The sequence below is a fragment of the Onychomys torridus genome, chromosome 18 (assembly GCF_903995425.1).
Source record: "Onychomys torridus chromosome 18, mOncTor1.1, whole genome shotgun sequence".
In the NCBI taxonomy this organism is placed as follows: domain Eukaryota; kingdom Metazoa; phylum Chordata; class Mammalia; order Rodentia; family Cricetidae; genus Onychomys; species Onychomys torridus.
In genome coordinates this window covers 36,376,176-36,396,131 of record NC_050460.1, presented here as the reverse complement: position 1 = coordinate 36,396,131, position 19,956 = coordinate 36,376,176, and the positions used below count along the sequence as shown (strand labels likewise).

Sequence of the window (19,956 nt, the reverse complement as noted above, 5' to 3'; positions counted from 1 at the left end):
GGAGAGAAGAAATATACTACACCATGTCCACCTTTACTCACGCTTGACTGAGCTTCTCTTTTATAACAACTTCCCTTCCCTCTTAATGCATGGCAGTCTCAAGACATCTAGAAAATCATGTACTTTCTCTGTGTGAGTAGTCTGGCACAAGAAATGTGCCCATCAGAAGTGTGTTGTGGTTGTGTATGAAGGTTCCCCAGGCACCTAAGTGGGGAAACAATGCCACAGTGAACTAGAACAAGTACTGTCGAACCCTACTTCTCAATGTAAGTTCTGCCTATTCCCTCTGGTTCTTAAAAAACATCGAAGTGCTCACTTTGGCAGCACATAGACTAAAATTGGAACAATACAGAGAAGATTAGCATGGCCTCTGCACAAGGATGACACACAAATTCATGGAGCATTCCATATTAAAAAACCGAGCCGGGCATGGTGGTATACGCCTGTAATCCCAGCACTGAGAAAGCAGAGGCAGGTGGATCGCTGTGAGTTCGAGGCCAGCCTGGTTGGTCTACAGAGCTAGTCTAGGACAGGCTCCAAAGCTACAGAGAAACCCTGTCTCGAAAAAACAAAAACTAAAACAAACAAACAAACAAACAAAAAAAAAAAACGAAAAATAAACACTGAAAACTCTAAAGAGCTTTTGTGTATATGGATTCTATCATGTCATTTAAAATACTGGAAATTAAGGCTAAGATTTTAAAACTCAATTATTAATTCACTTAGAATAATAACACATCCATGATACATTTCACTTACATAGTAACTTTTAAAAATGCTAATGCATTTCAAAACAAAAATAGTCAGTAAAGTGAAAGACATTGGTTTATATTTGGGCAAGGCTTTTTATTACTTGGATTAGTTAAAAGTGGGTATATGCAAGTCTGCTGTGATAAGTATGATTTGCTTGAAACAGGTGAAGAAATTTTAACTTCTCACTGGTTTTAAGATGTAGCAAGCCCTGTGAGGACCCTTTAAATTGATCCTAGAATTTCCCAGAGCTTCTTGAAGGATGCTTTGAGAATCCGTAGGAATGTGTTTGCATGGATGATATTCAAGAGTTCTGTTGTCTGAGTTTTCTAGCCTTTTAAGATATTATAATAAGAACTCAGGGAACCTCCATAAACTAAATATAATATTGTATCTTGAAGTTTTAAGTTTTGATATATAGCCAGCATTTTCACTACAGAGATCACCAGAAACTATACAAAGAGGGAATTTAATTGATTATCGAAGACTGGGTAGCAGTTGGTTAGATCAAGGAGGTGGAGACTTTTAGTATAGGAGAAAACATGAAAAGGTGAAATGTTTAGCAGGTCAAAAGGCAGGAGAAAAACAGTAGATTATTTTCTGACAATTTGTTATTTCATGGCCCACCCTTAATTCTGTCATTCAGGTATTCCATTTGCCACTCACTCTAACATATTTGTCGTGTTAGCTGTGTAAGGACCTAGTCCTTTCTGTCCAGCACAGTGACCTGGATTCTTCATCCCAGCTTGAGTCTTAGGCGGATGAAGAGTGTGATACAGTCAACAAAGCAGTGAGGGAGTAGTCTCTGCTCCTCGGACCACTAGCTCTGCCATCTTGCAAAATCATGTGCTACCTAAGCAATCCTAGATGTAGTTCTGCTCTTCCAGCCCCTTTCCAGGTCCTAATCTGGAAAGAGCCCCCAAACTCTCCCAATGAGAGCTTCCCACCATGACTCTTTCTAAAACAAGTAAGCCTCAGACATTTTGTAAAACAATTCAACACATGAAATCAAGAGGAGAGGCAAGTCCTCAGACATAGATGTACATTAATGGTGGCTGTACCATTGTTCACAACACCCAAGTTGTGGAAGCAGACAAGGTCCAGCAACAGATAAATGGGTAAGGAATATCTGAGGTGTAGATGTGTGTGTGTGTGTGTGTGTGTGTGTGTGTGTGTGTGTGTGTATCATATATATGATATATAGAGTGATATAAATACACACATATGAGATTTTACAAAGCCATAAAGTAGAATGCCATTATGTTGTTTACTGGGAAAGAGATGTGTGCTAATTTGAATGAGAATACCCTGCTTAGGCTCAGATGTTTGAATGCTTGGGTCCTAGTTGTAGAACTGTTTTGAAAGGATTAGAGGTACGGCTTTGTTGGAGGACATATGTCACTGAGGATGAGTTTCAAAAGCCATGCCATTCCCATTAGCTCTCTCTTCCTCTTTTGTCTCTACTTAATGATCATGGATCAGATGTCAGGTCTCACCTACTGCCTCAACATCATGCTGCCATGCTCCATTTCATGATGCTATTTGACTAACCCTCTGGAACCATGAGCCTTAAATTAGATATTTTCTTTTATAAGTTGTTATGGTCATAATGTTTTGTCATGTCAACAGAAAAGCAGCTAAAACAGGGTGCATCTGGATATAATCATTTAAGTAAAATATAGTAAACTCAAGAAAACAAATATTACATATTTTTCTCTCATTTGTGGATCTTATATTTCATTAGATACAGAAAACCACACGTATGTGTGTGTGTGTGTGTGTGTGTGTGTGTGTGTGTGTGTGTGTATGTGTGTGTGTGACATGAAAGCTGAAGAAAGACTTGGAAAAAGGAGACTAGAGAAGACAATACTGTATAAAGCGACTATACATCACTGGAAAACAGGGAAAAAGAAATTAAAATTAAATGAACTTTGCATTATTTAATAGCTTATTCTCTTGACTAGAATAACAATATGGAAATTATTTATTAGCTATGAATTTTTAAAAAATTATTTAAAATGTTTTAATTGACATAGAATTACACCATTTCCTCATCCCTTTACTCCCACTAGTCCCTTCCAGTTACCTTCTCACAAACCCCTTCAATATACCTTCAGTTTGGTAACCTTTTTATGTACCTTCCTCTGTGCTAACCTCTTGATCATATTTGCTACATACATATATGTATATATGTGTGTGTGTGTGTGTGTGTGTGTGTGTGTGTGTTTGTGTGTGTGTGCACAAATATATGTAAATACACCCTTCTGAGTCCATCTCTTATTGTTTGTGTATATATAATTTCAAACCTGACCACTCTTCATTGGACAACCAATAAGGGGGCTCATCTCTGAGAGAAGCTATTCTCCTCCCAGCAGCCGATAGTTGGCTTTTATTCTTTGCCTAAGGAGGGAATTGGTGAAATATTTGCCCTTTCAATGTTAATGTGCCTACTAACATTGCTATTGTTCTAGTCTTTATGCAGCCATTTCTAGAAAAGACTGTTTCACAGCAGTCTTCCTGGTATTCTGGTTCTTATAACCTTCTGACCCTCCTTTGCCATGCTCCCTGAGCCACAGATGCAGGAGCTCTGTTGTAGAAGTACCCAGTGGGATTGGGATGCCCATGATCCATATATCCTTGTATTTCATTGAATTGTGGTTTTCTGTGATCATCTCTAAACATTTATCATCAGGCGTAATGGTAAGTTAAAATAAAGTAAGGATTTATACAGGAAAGCAAAGTAGTGTTTAATAGATTGTTTTCTGTAGTTCATAGCATCACTAGCACTAAGATACTGGCTATTTCCAGTACCAAGCATGATTTTCTTCTTGTGTGGAACTTAAGTCCAATTAAACTTCTATTGTTTACCATTGACATGTGAATGCTACTTGTATCTTTATGCATATCTCTCCATGCTGGTAATTGTCATGATTTATAGGTATTGCATCTGGGTAGGACTGCTTAATTACTTCCATCCCTTAGTAGCTTGCATAATATAGTATGGAACTGTGGATGGAGGGAACAGGAAAAAAGTTCTTAGGTCAGATCCAGCTCAAGTTATCTGAGTCTTATGTACTAAATGTATGGTATGAGACAATCGAGGCCTACCTACATCAATGACTTATATTGTTTTGGGTCACTTGGATTACCCTGACTAACCACTGGAAAGAAGGTTCCCCCTGCCTGTTATGGAAATTTTGTTACTTTATGGTTCTTGTAGGGATTATTGTTAGCTCAAATATATTAGCCTCCGTGTGTGCATGTGTGTGTGCGTGTGCATGTGTGTGTGTGCGTGTGCATGTGTGTGTGTGTATTTATATGTATTGTGCATCATTTTAGGTCAATATTAAGTATAAAAATAATATGATTCTTTGAGGTTTTATCAAACAACAACTTTGGATTTATTTGTCCCTCCTTCTCTTTCCTTATTGACCTTCCTGCCTCCTTCCCAGCTGGAGCTAACTTGCACTTATTCTGTTTTCCAGATCATATGACCCTTATCTTGTTATTCCCCCAACCAACTACCCACATCTATCATTCCCTTATACTTTCCCACTCCATGTTGTACACTCACATCTGAGTACTTGAAGCTAGGAGTATCCAGTGAGATAAAATATGAGGTGTTCAATCTTGGGCATATACCCAAAGGATGCTCAATAATACCACAAGGATACTTGCTCAACTATGTTCATAGCAAAGTTATTCATAATAGCCAGAATCTGGAAACAATCTAGATACCCCTCAACCAAAGAATGGATAAAGAAAATGTGGTACATTTACATAATGGGGTATAACATGGCTGTGAAAAACAATCAAGTCATGAAAATTGCAGGCTAATGGATGGAACTAGAAAAAATCATCCTGAGTGAGGTAACCCAGACCAAGAAAGACAAACACAGTATGTACTCACTCATAAGTGGATATTGGCTATAAAGTAAAGGATAACCAGTTTACAATCCCCAGCTCCTGAGAGGGTAGACAATAAGGAGGGCCCAAAGAGGGACTATTAAAGATGACTAAATATTAATTTGTATTTCTTAATTATATATTACATTTTGAAATGAATTGCATAAACACAATATCCTAAACAAGAGTAGGAACATACAATCTAACTTTAAATTTGTATCATAAACCAAAATCCATACCAATATAAAGTATTTTGAGAGTAATAGTTGTTTTTTGGATTAAAGTAGATTCAATAATCTACCCTTTTATCTTTTATCTATAATTTCTATAGCATATCCCCATTTTTCATTAGAAAAGGGTACTTGAGTTTAACTCTTTTGTTTAGCTTTTTTTTTCTTTCTTTTTTTTTTTGTTTGTTTGTTTGAGACAGGGTTTCTCTGTGTAGCTTTGCACCTTTCCTGGAACTCGCTTTGTAGACCAGGCTGGCTTCAAACTCACAGAGATCTGCCTAGCTCTGCCTCCCAAGTGCTGGGATTAAAGGTGTGTGCCACCACCACCCGGCAGCATTTTTTGTTTGTTTGTTTTTTTACTATGACAAATAACAGCTTGTAACCAACCCCCCCCCCCCAATCATAACATCCATAAAGCATCTTTTGGGAATATGAGCATTGTTTTTTTAATAAACTGCTTCCTGTTGTCTGGGGGCACTGGCATCTTTGGAGGTACCTTGAGAAAAACAGAATAATTGTTATGTCTTGGCTGGAATGGAGTATTCTGTGAGGCTGAATCATCTCAGCTAGAAGCTTTGAAGTTGTTCTAGATACTGGATCATCTGGGCCATCTGTTTTTATTGATGTCTGGTCCCCCTACTCTGAAAATACATAAACTTTTAAAGATAACATACATGTCTGCATTAATGCAAGTATAGATAGTACATTGCACATAAGTCAGCCAAAGATGATTTTTTGTTTTATGTTTTAGCAGGTAAAAATATGTGTCTTATAGTTTTTCTAGGTTTATTTCTTTGTGTCTGTAGTCAGGATTTTCAGAGGGTCTTTCTTGATCAACTCTGATTCATGTCAGCCTGGAACAAATCAATAGTCTCTCATCACCTATGGAAATAAAATCATAACCTCTTCCCCAAGGTAATATATCACTTGACTTCAATTTTGAACATATAAATTGATTTAATCAAGTAGTTTTCACAATCCAATGTGTCTTAGCAGGTGCCATTCCCACATTAGCAATCAGAAAATCTAAAGACAACACAACAACATACAGAATCCAGACTATGGGTATTTCTCATCTTTATGTGGCATATTACGTTTTTTACTATATTCCTTTTTAAAGCCTTTATTACTTGTAAACTATTTTTTTAACCTATGACTGTCTCTACCCTTTCTCTTTTCTCTCCCAAGCCTATGTGTATGTTTAAACACAATGTAGCCTGTTTAGGGGATTTTTTTTTCATTGCAGTCTATAATTAGCATCTGTATTGTTTTTGGATCACATAAGATAAGTCTTAAACTGCTATGTCAGCTGCAGCAGGTGTAGCTTAGCTTAGTGCATGGTGGTAGTGCTTAGTGGCTGGAAGCTGGCTCTTCCAACAGGTAGCTTCTGGGAGACACATCTCAGTATTGTGGCCTGCATCAGAAACATGAGACTAGGAAGCCACATTTGACTCTACTTTTTTGTGTGTTTAGAACTTTTTTAAAGCTTTCTCGGGTCTTATGTGGATGTAAGTGCTGGACTTTTGGGTGCCATTTGTAGTCAGACTTTCCTGTCCTGTCAGCCTACTCCTTAATAACCACAAAGTGGCTTACTATTAATTATAAATGCTTGGCCAATAGCTCAGTCTTATTGCTGGCTAACATTGACATTTTAAATTGACACATGTATATTAATCTACATTCTGCCACGTGGCATTACCAATCTTTAGCTTGAACCTCCTGTTTCCTCTCCATGTTTGTTTGGCAACTCCTCTGACACTGTCCTCCTTGTTCCCAATATTCTTAGTCTGGTTCTCCTGCCTAATGTTATCCTGTCCAGCTATTGACCAGCTAGCTCCCTTGTTAAACCAACCACAATGACATTCATTCACACAGTGTAGAGGAATACTCCACAGTTGCCCTGGGAAATACCAAAACAGATGTTCACCAGTTTTGCTTTTGTTTTTGTTGTTGTTGTTATTTTACAAATTTCACTTATTTTTTATTTATTGATCATTTATATATTTATATGTTGAATTTTAGTCATCTTTCTAACCTCTCCATTAGCCTTCTTCCACTAGCACCCTTCATTTCAAGAATACCATTCCTATTTTCATAAGCATCTGTGTGTGTGTGTGTGTGTGTGTGTGTGTGAGAGAGAGAGAGAGAGAGAGAGAGAGAGAGAGAGAGAGAGAGAGAAGAAGAAGAAGAAGAAGAAGAAGAAGGAGGAGGAGGAGGAGGAGGAGGAGGATTGGGGTCTCATGAGCCCCTCTCTCACCTATCATAAAATTTTGATAGATCCAATCTTGTTTAAGTCTTATACAGGTAACCATTTCTTTAAGGAGTTTGTGAATGTAACAGCTATGTTACAGCCAGAATAATTCTTTTTACCATACATGTCACCATCCTCAGTTATTACATACTTATTTTACATTCCTCTCTTTAAAGATGTTCCTTGAGCCTTGCTAAGACCCTATTGCTGCAGACTTATAGTACACTTTATTCACAGGTCATGTGATAAACTAGAGCTGAGCTGGCAGTTTCCTCTATGCTGTCTAGACACTGTCTTTTATTTTATACAGAGTACAGAAACATTGAGGGAAAACTAACCCCTACAAAAAGTTAGTCAAATATTTTCATAGTTCTTCCAAGGGTGAGAGATTCTAGCACACACTGAAAAGAATTTCTTTATTTACAAATGATCTATATCATGGAACATCAGTTTCTCTTGTTCGTGTGATGGGTCTTTGGTTATGATAAGCTGGATGGATTACTAGCAAGGTAATGGAGACCAAAGCTGTAGTGTCATCTTCCAACATTAACATGTGAATTACTTAGCCACAGCAGGAAAACAGAACTAGCTTTTTGTGTGTGTGATAAATTCAACGATCTTGGGCTTAACAGAACTCCTGTTCTAACTTCTGTTAGAGTGCAGATAACGTCTCAGGTTCCATCATTCTTTCTGCCTGATGCCCATGCCCCTAGGGTACTCTTTCATTGTTCTCTAGTTTTTCAAGACTTTACACAATCCTGTTACTCTCACTGAAGCAGATAGAGTTGAACACCATCAATGAAGCAACCTCCCTTCTCCTTTTCATGTTGAACGTTAAACGGGAGGTGGATAGAGGCCAGCAAAAAAACAAAAAACAAACACACACACACACACACACACTGTCATCTTTGTGATCTAAGTAAATCTCACTACAACTAGGGCAGGGAGATACTAAGTGCATAAGAGATGCCAGACTTAAAGTTGGCATCAGTAAAACAAAGAGGTTTCAAATGCCATTGTATAAATATGGGTAAAAGCAGTATGCTTCCTATAGCATATTAGGGTAATGTTGACTAATACACTTAACTAAAAGGGGATGCTCTTCGACTATGTGAAGAAAGTTCATCTTCACACTCATATGATGGAATAGGGTAGAAAATAGAGAAGAGTGGTCAAATGTAAATGCACAATAAATATATTTGTATATGATGTTTGATTGATGAGATAATGAGCTAGTGACCACTCTGGAGCCCTTTAAGAGACTTGTGGAGGTTAAATGATTGTGAATTGATAAGAGAGGTAAACTTGGAATTGGTCCATTAATGGTACATCACAGACTTGGTTATGTAGGCAATGGGCAAAGTGAACTCTGAGCCAAGTATCTACCTAAATGTGGTTTCTATATGGTACAGCAACATAAGAAAGTTGAGTTGCATGTGCAAAAAAAAATCTCAGGTTCTGATACAGCTATTAAAGTATGAGAGTTGAGTGCCCTGGAAAGATAGGAGAGATGAGCCTGAGGCCTTGCATAGTGTCACCTTTCAGGAACTAGCAATGGATCAAAAGACTTAGAACATATGAGGAGTCACATAAATGGACTTAGTTTTGAGGAGAGGATAAAATCACATGAACATTTTAATATAAAACTTACCAAGTGGCTTATAGATAGGTGTGAACAGACTTGACCTACTGACAAGAAGTTGACTTCTATACACATAATTTCATGCCCATGTTGTTTACAATTGACTTCTACAAAGTGGAAATGTACATTTCCCACAGAATTCTTCTATCACACAAAATCTAGAATTTTTAATTTTTTGATTCATAATGGAGTATTGTAACACCTAGTTTAAAGTAACAAGTGATTTACTTCATTACTGAGGGTTGGGGATTTAGCTCAGTGGTAGAGCCTTTGCCTAGCAAGCGCAAGGCTCTGGGTTCGATCCTCAGCTCAAAAGAAAAAAGAAAAAAAAAGTTACTTCATTACTGAGAAGTCAAAGGAGCCATAGAATGTAGTTACAGCCAGTATCCATGGGGCCAAGGTAGAGCACTCCAGCATGTACCTGGCTTACTCTCAGGAGTGGGATTCCCAACTAGTGTGGCTAAGCAAGTTCAGGTTACCTAAGGTGCAGAAATTATTATGCCATTATGGTGGTAGGAATAAATATTCAATCTGGGGTTTGCTAGAACTCTATCCATAGTGTGTTGACAAAAGCTGTTTACATGGACCTCTTGACATGACACAAAATCAACCACTTCAGATAATAAGTACAACCCTGGCTTGGGAAAGTGCAGATCTAGTGACATTCTAAACTGTTGTGCCTTGGAGAAGCTTGGCAACAGAGCAGTCTCCCAGGCTATAGCATCAACTATGTAGATAGTCTAGCTGTTTAGGTGCTGTGCCTTCAGGGCCATGTACATCACTCGTACTAGCTTCTGTTGGCCTCTTAGGCCAGGCATCAACTATGGAGATGGTCTAGATCACCAGAGGCTGGGCATTTGAGGCCATATACATTGCTGGTCCTGACTTATGTGGGCAAGATTTCAGAAATAGAAGAAATTTACTAGGCAAGTAAGATGCAGGGACTAAACCCAAGACTGGGAAACTGGGTACGTATTTGTCCTATTCACATGATTCTAATGGGGAGATCAGAAGAAGCTATCAAGGTCATTCATTGGTGGACATGTTGATTTGGAAGATCTTGCAGTGATGAAGTGAAGGTTATTGGTACCACATTGCATCCCCTCAGCTGCAACCAACTACGATGGAGAAACTAGCTGATCAGGTGCTGAGTCTGCAAGGTTATATACAAACCCAGTCTGGGTCTGTGGGAACAGTCACTTCATTAGTTTAGCAAAAGAACAATGGAGAAAAGAAAACACATCAGTGTCTTTGATGAAGGGTCCCGTGTCAGCTGGCCAAGTCAAGAGACCTTGTAATAAGGAGATGAGGGGTTCAGTACAGCAGTAAGGCAGAGAGAAGAAAGAAAGAAGAAAGGGAAGAAGAATGAGAGAAGGAAGAAGGAAAGGAGGGAGGCACAGAAACTTCATATTAATACAACTCAAATCTCTGTGTTAATCTATGGAAAATGTAGAGTTGTTTGCCATTACAGCAGAAATGATGCCTTCCTTATCAAGCAGGGGAATTTAGCCTTTATTTATGATTACAATAGACAAGGCTGGACTTGTGTGAAGGGAATCTAAGATTTCAGAAAACAGAGTCTTGGGAAAAGTGAATACTTAAGAAAATCACTTTTTGTTTTTTCAAGACAGGGTTTCTCTGTGTAGCTTTGTGCCTTTCCTGGAACTCGCTTTGGAGACCAGGCTGGCCTAGAACTCACAGAGATCCACCTGCCTCTGCCTCCCGAGTGCTGGGTTTAAAGGCATGTGCCACCACCATGTGGCCAGAAAATCACTTTCAACTCAGAGTTTTCAGTAAATTTATCAAGAATACTTTGGACTTAAAAGTCCAGAGTACACTTCAATGAATTCTTATTTAATCAACATAAGACAGGGGATGAAAGGATATGCTGGCTGTACTTTCAAGAGGGAGTGCTAAAATGTTTTTAGATTATGGATTGGCCTATAGAAAAATGTCTGCCATAAATCAAACAGTGAAGGGGAAGATGAATAGGAATCTCACTTATACAACTTAAGTAAAAAATAACTCTCTTAACAGATGAAGATAGGATTCTTCTGTATTCCAGAATCTAATCAATATTTATATGTATAATTCAGCTGTTATGTAGCTTAAAAGGGCTTATTGGGAAATGTTATTATTTTTACCATTTTCTACAGAGAAAATATTTTCCAGTTTCAAATAACACTGGACTTTGGAATTATACCCTGTTTTTATGTTCCAAAAAAATTTAAGTGGAAAATGTTGAAGGACCAATGCTGAACTCGATGTTGTATTTACATATCAATATATGTATAAAATAATGATTATAAATGTTTGTTTGTTTGTTTGTTTGTTTTTAAATAGGCAGATTTAGGTGTCAGCATCATTGAGTTGTTAACTTCCCTCACATGATTCCGATGTGCAATCACAGTTGAGAACTATTGGCTTAAGAGATGAGCAAAAGCTGAAGAGAGAACAATAAAACTTTAGGGGAAAAAAGATGCAAAAATTATCCTCTACATCCTGACACCCCCCAAAAATCTGGAGAAAGTGATATAATGTAAAGAAACTGTTGTAATAGTCATGGTTAGCATGGAGAGGAGAACAGGAAAGCAATTGTTTACACTAGGACATGAGTAAGTGAGCTCAGCCTGGGCAGATAACTCATGAAGACAGATATTACTGTTAGGTTACTCTATGAGAAATCAGTACTGGCTTGTAACACTATGGTTCTTTATGAGCACTGGCTGTGATTTCAACAGATACAAAGTGAAGACCAAGGACTATCACCACCTTTTCCTTCTTGCTTCTTCATTATTCTATGACTTGGTTGTATTAAGAGTAGAATATAAAGACTTAAGATGAAAGTATAATTATTGTTTCCCATTTTCACAATCTCATACAATCACTGCATGGATAGAAATAGAGCTTGTTTCATAACAAGCAAGGGTTGTGTTCTTATACATCAACACTTCTTGGGGACATGGTATTGACTTCCATCATCGTAGTGGTCTCACTTACTTTTGAGGCCCTTACCAGTGCAATTGTAGGGTTATGCTTGAGATTCAACCATACCTGAGCGCGTTTTAATACACATTGTCTTTGTTACTTTTTGTGACATTCTTTCCTATAACTATTCCACAGTAGTTTTTTTCGACACACCCTGACCACTTCTTTGTTTAGAATGCTTCTCACTCATGCTAGATTTAAAACCAAAGACCAACCAACCTTCTCTAGGGGGAGAGCCAGAGAAGGGTGGGACTCCCTGTGTATGGCTCTTCTATTAGGAATGGCTGTCTTCAATTGTGGCTGTTTGGAGACCATCTATTACACTGTATGTGTGTCAAGCTCTTATATATGTATAGATAATAAAAGAATGACTAAGAATACAAGTGTTCTGTGATGAAGGAAAATATAAGCACTGTATTTTATTTTATGCCTCCATAGAATAACTAAAGCATTGTTTGTTATATTGTAGGAAAACAGACATATGTTTTTATAAGGAGAAGAGAGAATTGATAATCGATTTCATTAGAGACGTGCTTATGAAGGAAACATGAGGTGGATTTTTTTTATGCCACAAAGGACAAATTCCTCTCTTAAAATAAAGTGAATTAGATCTAAATAAAAAAGATTTAGATTGGGAGGATGACATTGATTCTGCCAAGGGACCTATATTTCTTTTCCTTTGTATTTTCAAAATAATATTTGTGACCAAGTCACGTGGTAAGAATCAGAGTGACAAGGTTTGTGACAGCAATTTCAACACACAATATTGTGTATGAATCACTTTAGTGCAGGAAAAGGACATCAAAGGCATCAGAGTGACAGACAACTACAAGTAGAATTCTACTAAGGCTGAACTAACAGTATGTTGATACATCTTGCATCTTTAGAGTGTGTGTGTGTGTGTGTGTGTGTGTGTGTGTGTGTGTGTGTGTGTTTTCCTGGCTAGTAGTTGGGTAAGGAGGTCATAGCTTAGTGCACTTATCCTTCAGTGTGAGGACTGATAGAGATACCAGAACTCATGATTATTGAAATCCTGATACAAAATACAAAATTGAATATACACACAACTTGCCATATATATATATATATATATATATATATATATATATATATATATAAATTTTTATTATTATTATGTGTACAGCATGTGTATGACTGCAGGCCAGAAAAGGGCACCAGATCTCATTACAGATGGTTGTGAGCCACCATGTAGGTGCTGGAAATTGAACTCAGGACCTCTGGAAGTGCAGTCAGTGCTCTTAACCTCTGAGCCATCTCTCCAGCCCCTGTCATATATTTTATCTCTAGATTATTTATAATACTTAATACAATAGAAATGCCATGCATATTATTACTCTATTCAGAGAAATAATGACAGGGAAAATCCTGTCTATGATCTGCAAAAGCACAGCCATCTTAGGCCAACTGATATTTCTGATCTGTAAGTGGAGAAATCTATGAATGTGAAACCACAGATATGAAGGGTGAACTTGCCATAACTGAGTACCTTACATAGCTGTGTGCTGTCATGTATTTCTGAGGCTGACAGTCCAACATCAGAGAGTTAGGAGATATGCTTTCTTCTGATGGCTCTGAATACATGAGCTGTTCCAGAATTTGCCTTTCCCTTAGAAAGAGATATCTCTTATGACTCTTTACCACTTCCTTCTCTTTATATTTATCTTAATCTGTGTCCAGCATTTCTCCTTTTATAAGGGTATGAATCATATGAATTGGGGCTCATTCTAATGACTTCAATCTAAGATTGAACCTGCACAGAGGCTCCATCTACAAACAAGTTCAAATTCTGATGTAACTGAGAGTTAAGATGTTAATGTATTAATTTGATTGAACAAACTGGACTTTATAATACCTACCAAAATGTTTTTAAGGTACTTTTATACATCCTTTGGTTAAAGCTAGGAGGTTGTACAAAGGAAATTAGGACTATGAAACTGACACATAGTTTGAAGAAATTTAATATACACAATAAATATACTGAGGATAAGTGGGGTCAAGCAAAGTGGTGTGTGTGTGTGTGTGTGTGTGTGTGTGTGTGTGTGTGTGCCCACACATGTGTTCCCACATATTAGCACATGATGATGACAGCAGATTACCCAAGTTACCAAGAATATGAATGCATTTTCTGCATGTCATTTTAAATTACTCATTTACTTATATAATTACAATTCATAATTAACAACTACTGCTGATTTTCAGTTTTAATAACACATATCAACTTTAAATTCAAATATTATATTACTAATCATTAAGAAATCTACATGGTGGTAACTTCCAGACTAAATAATAAAACCATGCTGAACTAGATGTATGCACTTGATTGGAAAATGAATGTGTAACAATTTGAAATGAGTCTAACTAATTTTGGGTGCCATTCTTCATGTTAATACTCATAGTATTGGGTATCCTGCCACTTCAGGGTGGACTTGAAATGACTATGGTCCTGTCTATAAGACAGACGTTGACTTCATTTAAATCTTGGTGTTTTGTGTTTACTGTGTAAGGCGGCAGGACACACAGACTGTAGAAGTATTTTCTGGGTGTGAAAGCTTTCCTTTTTACATATACAAATCACTGGATGTGAATGTCTTCCAGATTGAAGTCAGCTGGTTTTAGTGAGTTATTATTAATTTCCAAGTTAAAATAGGTGGCAGAAAATATGGTCAGGCTTTGTTCATGGAGAAGGGAGGAGTTAAGAAACATCCATTTCAGTTGTCAAACATGCCAGATACACCACTGCACAAGTTTCTAGATGGAGTAAAACATCTGTTGAGGAAGCAGAATTGAGTTGTTAAAGCATACTGCTTTGCCTGGTAGTGAAACCAACTGGAAAATTCCCTCACGCATCACTGTGTACCACATTAGGCAGAGATAACATCCTCCTAAGAAAGGAGAGCAAGTGCTATGGAAATCTGACATAGGAAGAAAACTGTTTCCTAACATGTCACGGTGTGAATGCTGCTCCACAGAACACCCTTAGAGGAAGTGTGCTTTTTTGGGGAAGTCAGGTGGAGAAAGGCTTCAAAGTCTGGAGGAAGTTTTCTTCTCAGAAAACTACAGAGCTCACTAGCAGTTAACCCAGAAGAGTCCCTGATTCTAAAGAAGACTACCCAACTTTAACCTGGAGCTTCTATATTTAATCCCAAACAACTCCCACCATGAGTAACCATGCTCAAGAACCTGGGTCGTTTGGAAAGCAGCTTGGAGATGAAATTCTTTTATGTTATTCAAGGGCTGCACTCACCATTTTCCCAGTTCTTTAGGGAAGGTGACAGAGAATCTCCAACAATAATGTTAATGCAGATGAAGGACCTTCAGATCTGCACTAGTAGCTAAGTCTTCAGGAAGGCCAGGCTGAAAATAGTCTAGAACTGTTATATCCAGTGATATGATACTACTTCCTCCCCATGTTGGTTTTTAATCAATTTTTTTTAACATTGTGACCACAGTTTTCTCTCCTTTCTCTCCTTCCACTCCCTCCCTCCTCCACCTCCCCTTATCAACCCCTGCCTCAATCCACTCCTCCTCTGTTTCTGTTCAGAAAGGGGAAGACCTCCAAGGAATATCTACAAAACGTAGCATATCAAGTGGCAGTTGCAGTAAGACTAAGCACCTCCCTGGTATTAAGGCTGGGCAAGGCAATCCAGCATGAGGAATGCATTTCCATGAGCCAGCTAAACCATTCGAGACAGCTCCTGCTCCCATTGTTAGGAGTTCCACAATTGGATCAAGGTACACAACTGTCACGTACATGTAGAGGACCTATGTTGGTCACATGCAAGCTCCTTGGTTGTTGGTTCAGACCCTGAGTTCCTATGTGCCAAGTTAGTTGTTTCTGTGGGTTTTCTTGTGATATCCTTGACCCCTATGGCTCTTACAAGTCTTCATCCCTCTCTTCACAGGGATTCCCAGAGTTTATCCTAATATTTGGCTGTGGATTCCTATATCTGTTACTGGCTCTCTAATGACAATTGGGGAAATCACTAATTTGATCACAGGAGATCAGGCTATCTACTATTGCTTTTGAAGAAAGAAATTAGAGAAAATATAAGAAGATGAAAAGAGCTCCCCTGTTCATGGATCATTAGGATTGACATAGTAAAAATATCCATCTTACCAAAAGCAATCTACAGATTCAATGTAATCCCTATAAAAATACCAATACAGTTCTTTACAGACCTTGAAATAGCAATACTAAACACCATATGGGAAAAAAAAAAACTTAATAGCTAAAACAATCCTGTACAATAAAAGAACATTCCTAATCTCAAACTCCATGACAGAGCTATAGTAATAAAAACATCATGCTATTGGTATAAAAACAGACAGGTGGACCAATGGAATCAAACTGAAGACCCAAGAACACCTGATTTTTTACAAAGAAGCCAAAATTATACAATGGGAAATTGAAAGTGTCGTCAACAAATGGTACTGGCATAACTGGATGTCAGCATGTAGAAGAATGCAAATAGATCCATATCTATCACCAGGCACAAAACTCAAGTGCAAGTGGATCAAAGACCTCACCATAATCCAGTTACACTGAAGCTGATAGAAGAGAAATCAGGAAATATCCTCCCTATGTTTGTGATAACACTAGTATCCTTCAATAAAGAGTCCCTCTTTTCAAATGTGTATATAGAGTTTCTTGTCATTTGAAGGTGACGGTAAAACATATAATGTTCTGCTTTTCTTTTGGTATGTGTATGTGTGTTCCATGGAGATGCATGATCACATTGTTGGTGCATGTAGAAGTCCTAAATTTATGTAAGTTGTCTTTGATTACTCCTACTTTTTTGAGATTATAATTAGATCATTTCTGCCCTTCTTTACCTTCTTCCAAACTCTCATTTACACTTCCCTGCTCTCTATTAGGAAATTCATTGGTTCATAGTTTCATTAATTGTTGTTATATACATGTGTAAATTTATATAAATATATTTTCCTTAAATATGTAAAATATATATGAATATATATTCCATGTATATCACTGTTTTGTTTTATATACTACTACTTATGTGTTTCTTTTCAGGGCTAGATGGTATTGGATAACAAATTGGTGTGTTCTTCTCCAATGAAGACTACGCATCTACTCTAATCATTACTCACTTTTCTATAGTTGGTAGTGTAGGGTTGAAGCCTCCTGAGCTCCACTCTTACCCAGCCCTCCATACATACCCCTTTATTCACATTAGCATGACTACTGTTGTTGCCTAGGCAGTGGTGAGACTTTATGGATGTAGTTTTTGACATGCTTAGGAGACACAATCCTACAACAAATTCTTTATTCCATAGGTTCTTACAATCTTTCTTCTCCCTCTTCCACAATGTCCGATGTGCCTCAGGGGCAAGAGTGTCTTCGATGTTCTCTTTAGGACTGATTTCCACAGTTCCGCCTTTTAATTGGTTATGGTTTCCTGTAACAGTCTCCACCTGTTCCAAAGAGAAATTTGTTTAATCAGGGTGAGGACTACACTCCTCTGTGGGAGTAATTAGAATTATTTAGAATGTAGGAAGGGATTATATTGCAATAGTGAAATGATGGCTGTAGTTTTTCCTCCAGCTAGGACTTCAGTAGTCCAGGGGAGTTGGCTAGGTTTCCAGTACCAGGAATGATTTCCTTCTTGTTGAATATGTCTTACAACCAAATATAGTGCTGTTGGTTACTACCAAGGTATGACTGTCACTACTGTACCCTTAGGGTTATCATGCAATGTTTGTCCTTGTTGTGGTTCACCAGTGCCATAGCTGGGTAGGGACTGTTGGTTGCTTACCCCTTTTGAAAGCTTGTGTGGTGTTTTATAGTACAGAAAATACAGTCATCAGGGGAGCAAACATTCAGTTCAGTAGCAACTAAGGGGCCTATGGGCACTGTTTCTGAAGTGTATGCTGTCTTTTGAAGCAGGAACATACCTTCCATCTTTGGGAGGCAGTATCAATAGGCTGTAATGTTTTAGGAGTCTCTTTTACAGTCCTGACCAACATCTCAAAACAGGGCTTCTCATGCCTGGTTTGAGGGTTTTGTGTTAGATGGTCTTTGGCTCTAGGAGGGATCATTGTCAGCTCAGATGGGAAAAAAATTATTTACAATAAAGATTATATATTCATATTTATGCACAGCCTTGTGTGTATTAGAGATTTTCATTGTAGGTAAATACTTAATAGTGTAATTCCTTCTGCCATTTTCAGACATCCTTACTGTTATTTCTACCTTCCTCCATTCTTCCTCTGTATTTATCTTCCTCCCATTTCCCTAGTAAGAGCCCCTGCTTTCCTATCATATCACTTGTACCCTGTTATTCCCCTTTCAGTAGTTCCTCCATGCCCCACCCACCCAACAATGGTCTAGTTTTACTTTCCTGGTTTTTGCAGTTACTCCATCATACATACTCACATCTGACAATGAATGTGCCTGAACTCATCCACTTCTTACTGAATGAGGCAGGTTTTTTTTTTTTTTTTTTTTAATCCCAAGCTTCCCAATTTACCTAGTGTATCGAGTGTACGCTAGGGCTCCTCTATCCCCGCCTCCCAATTGTTAAGGTTATAGGTAACCACTGTGCCTGAAGACTTTAACATAGGCCTGAATTTCCATACTTGTGATGGTTCAGGAATCACAGTACCCAATACACCACCCACCCCGCCATTTATTCTGCTTGACAAAGAGCTTCAGTTTTGTGTATGATTAACTTTGTGTAAAAATGATTTTCAATACCTGTATACAATGTAATTAGAAAATTTCACCCTTCCAATTCCTCCCAGACATTTTCTATCATATCGCCCAACCCACCTTTTTTTTGTATCCTACTAAATCCAATTAGCACTCTCCATACGGGTTTGGGAATAGGATTGACTGGATTGTGGGAAAACTACAAGAGGGACACAGCACAGAAAAAAAAGGACTCTTCTTCTACCAATGGCCTTCAACTGCCAATGTTCTCCTAGACTAGGGGTGGGGCTTCAGGAATTCCTTCAAAATGAATTCTGGAATGTTGAAATAAGCTAGCTAAAGGGATCAAAATGCAGTGTTAACAGTAACAATTTTGTTTAAATAGTTTCAAGCACTGTACAGTAACAGGAAGAAAGAAAAAAAAGGAAGCCCTAGTTTAGCAAAGAAGAGCTAGATCTAAAAGGACCAAAACATGACTCAAGTACACAACATATTTGCATTTCTACTATAAGAGAGATTGTCACTGGATACATAGATGAATTCCGGGACATACACTTATAAGGGAAATGAATTTATGAGGCTTGGTGATAAAGATGGGGAGTGAGGGCTCCCATAACAAACATAAAATGCATTTTTCATCTAACACCACATACCTAAGTGTGTGCATGCATAAAACATAGACAAGGACACACAGGACCACATATGCACACACACATACACACACACACACACACACACACACACACACACACACGCATGTGAATACTGGACATACACATGCATGCACACATTCACACACCTGTGTGCAAAGACAGCATGCACATGTGCACACATATACAAACACATACATATATTCACATGTATGTGCTCATGCACACACAAGCACACACGCACATGCATGCACAGAAATGAACAGATACACACACTCATGGACACATGAATACACAAATATGCCCATACACACACACACACACACACACACACACACACACACACACACTCATGTACGTACACATACAATGTAGAGAGGGAAAAGTTCTATGCTACCTCAGGAAGTTGTTCAGTGAACTCAGAGATGAAGCAGAATTTTCAAATTTTGTTCAATCTGGCTAGTTGAAAACAGCTTGAGAAAGCTAAAACTAGACAAAAATATAATAAGAAACGGAGAACAGTGATTAGCGAGAATGAATTTATCAGGTCAATAAAGGAGGCAGGACATATAGCAAGGAGATAGAATGCTTGTCTGGTCTGCATTCAATTCCCAACATTGAAGAAAATCCACATTATTATGTAATGCTTCAGAGAATCAATTGTATAGTCAGATAAAAACCCCAGCTATGCTGTTACAAGGTATCATGAGCAGCTGATATAACATTTGACTTAATTCTACTGTCACATAACAGAAATAACAACAGCACCTGCCTCCTAAATGTAGCAAGGAGACTTGAAGTTCTTAGGCCGATGCTTGACACTTAATTGCTGTTCTCTTTTTTACTAA

General features: G+C 38.0%; 1 non-coding gene across 1 annotated transcript; it reads left to right on the top strand.

Moving 5' to 3' along the window:
• Positions 1-308: 308 nt before the first annotated feature.
• LOC118570128 lies at positions 309-415 on the top strand. The gene has a single exon (XR_004943126.1). It is a non-coding gene; the product is annotated as a U6 spliceosomal RNA (small nuclear RNA).
• The last annotated feature ends 19,541 nt before the right edge of the window (positions 416-19,956 follow it).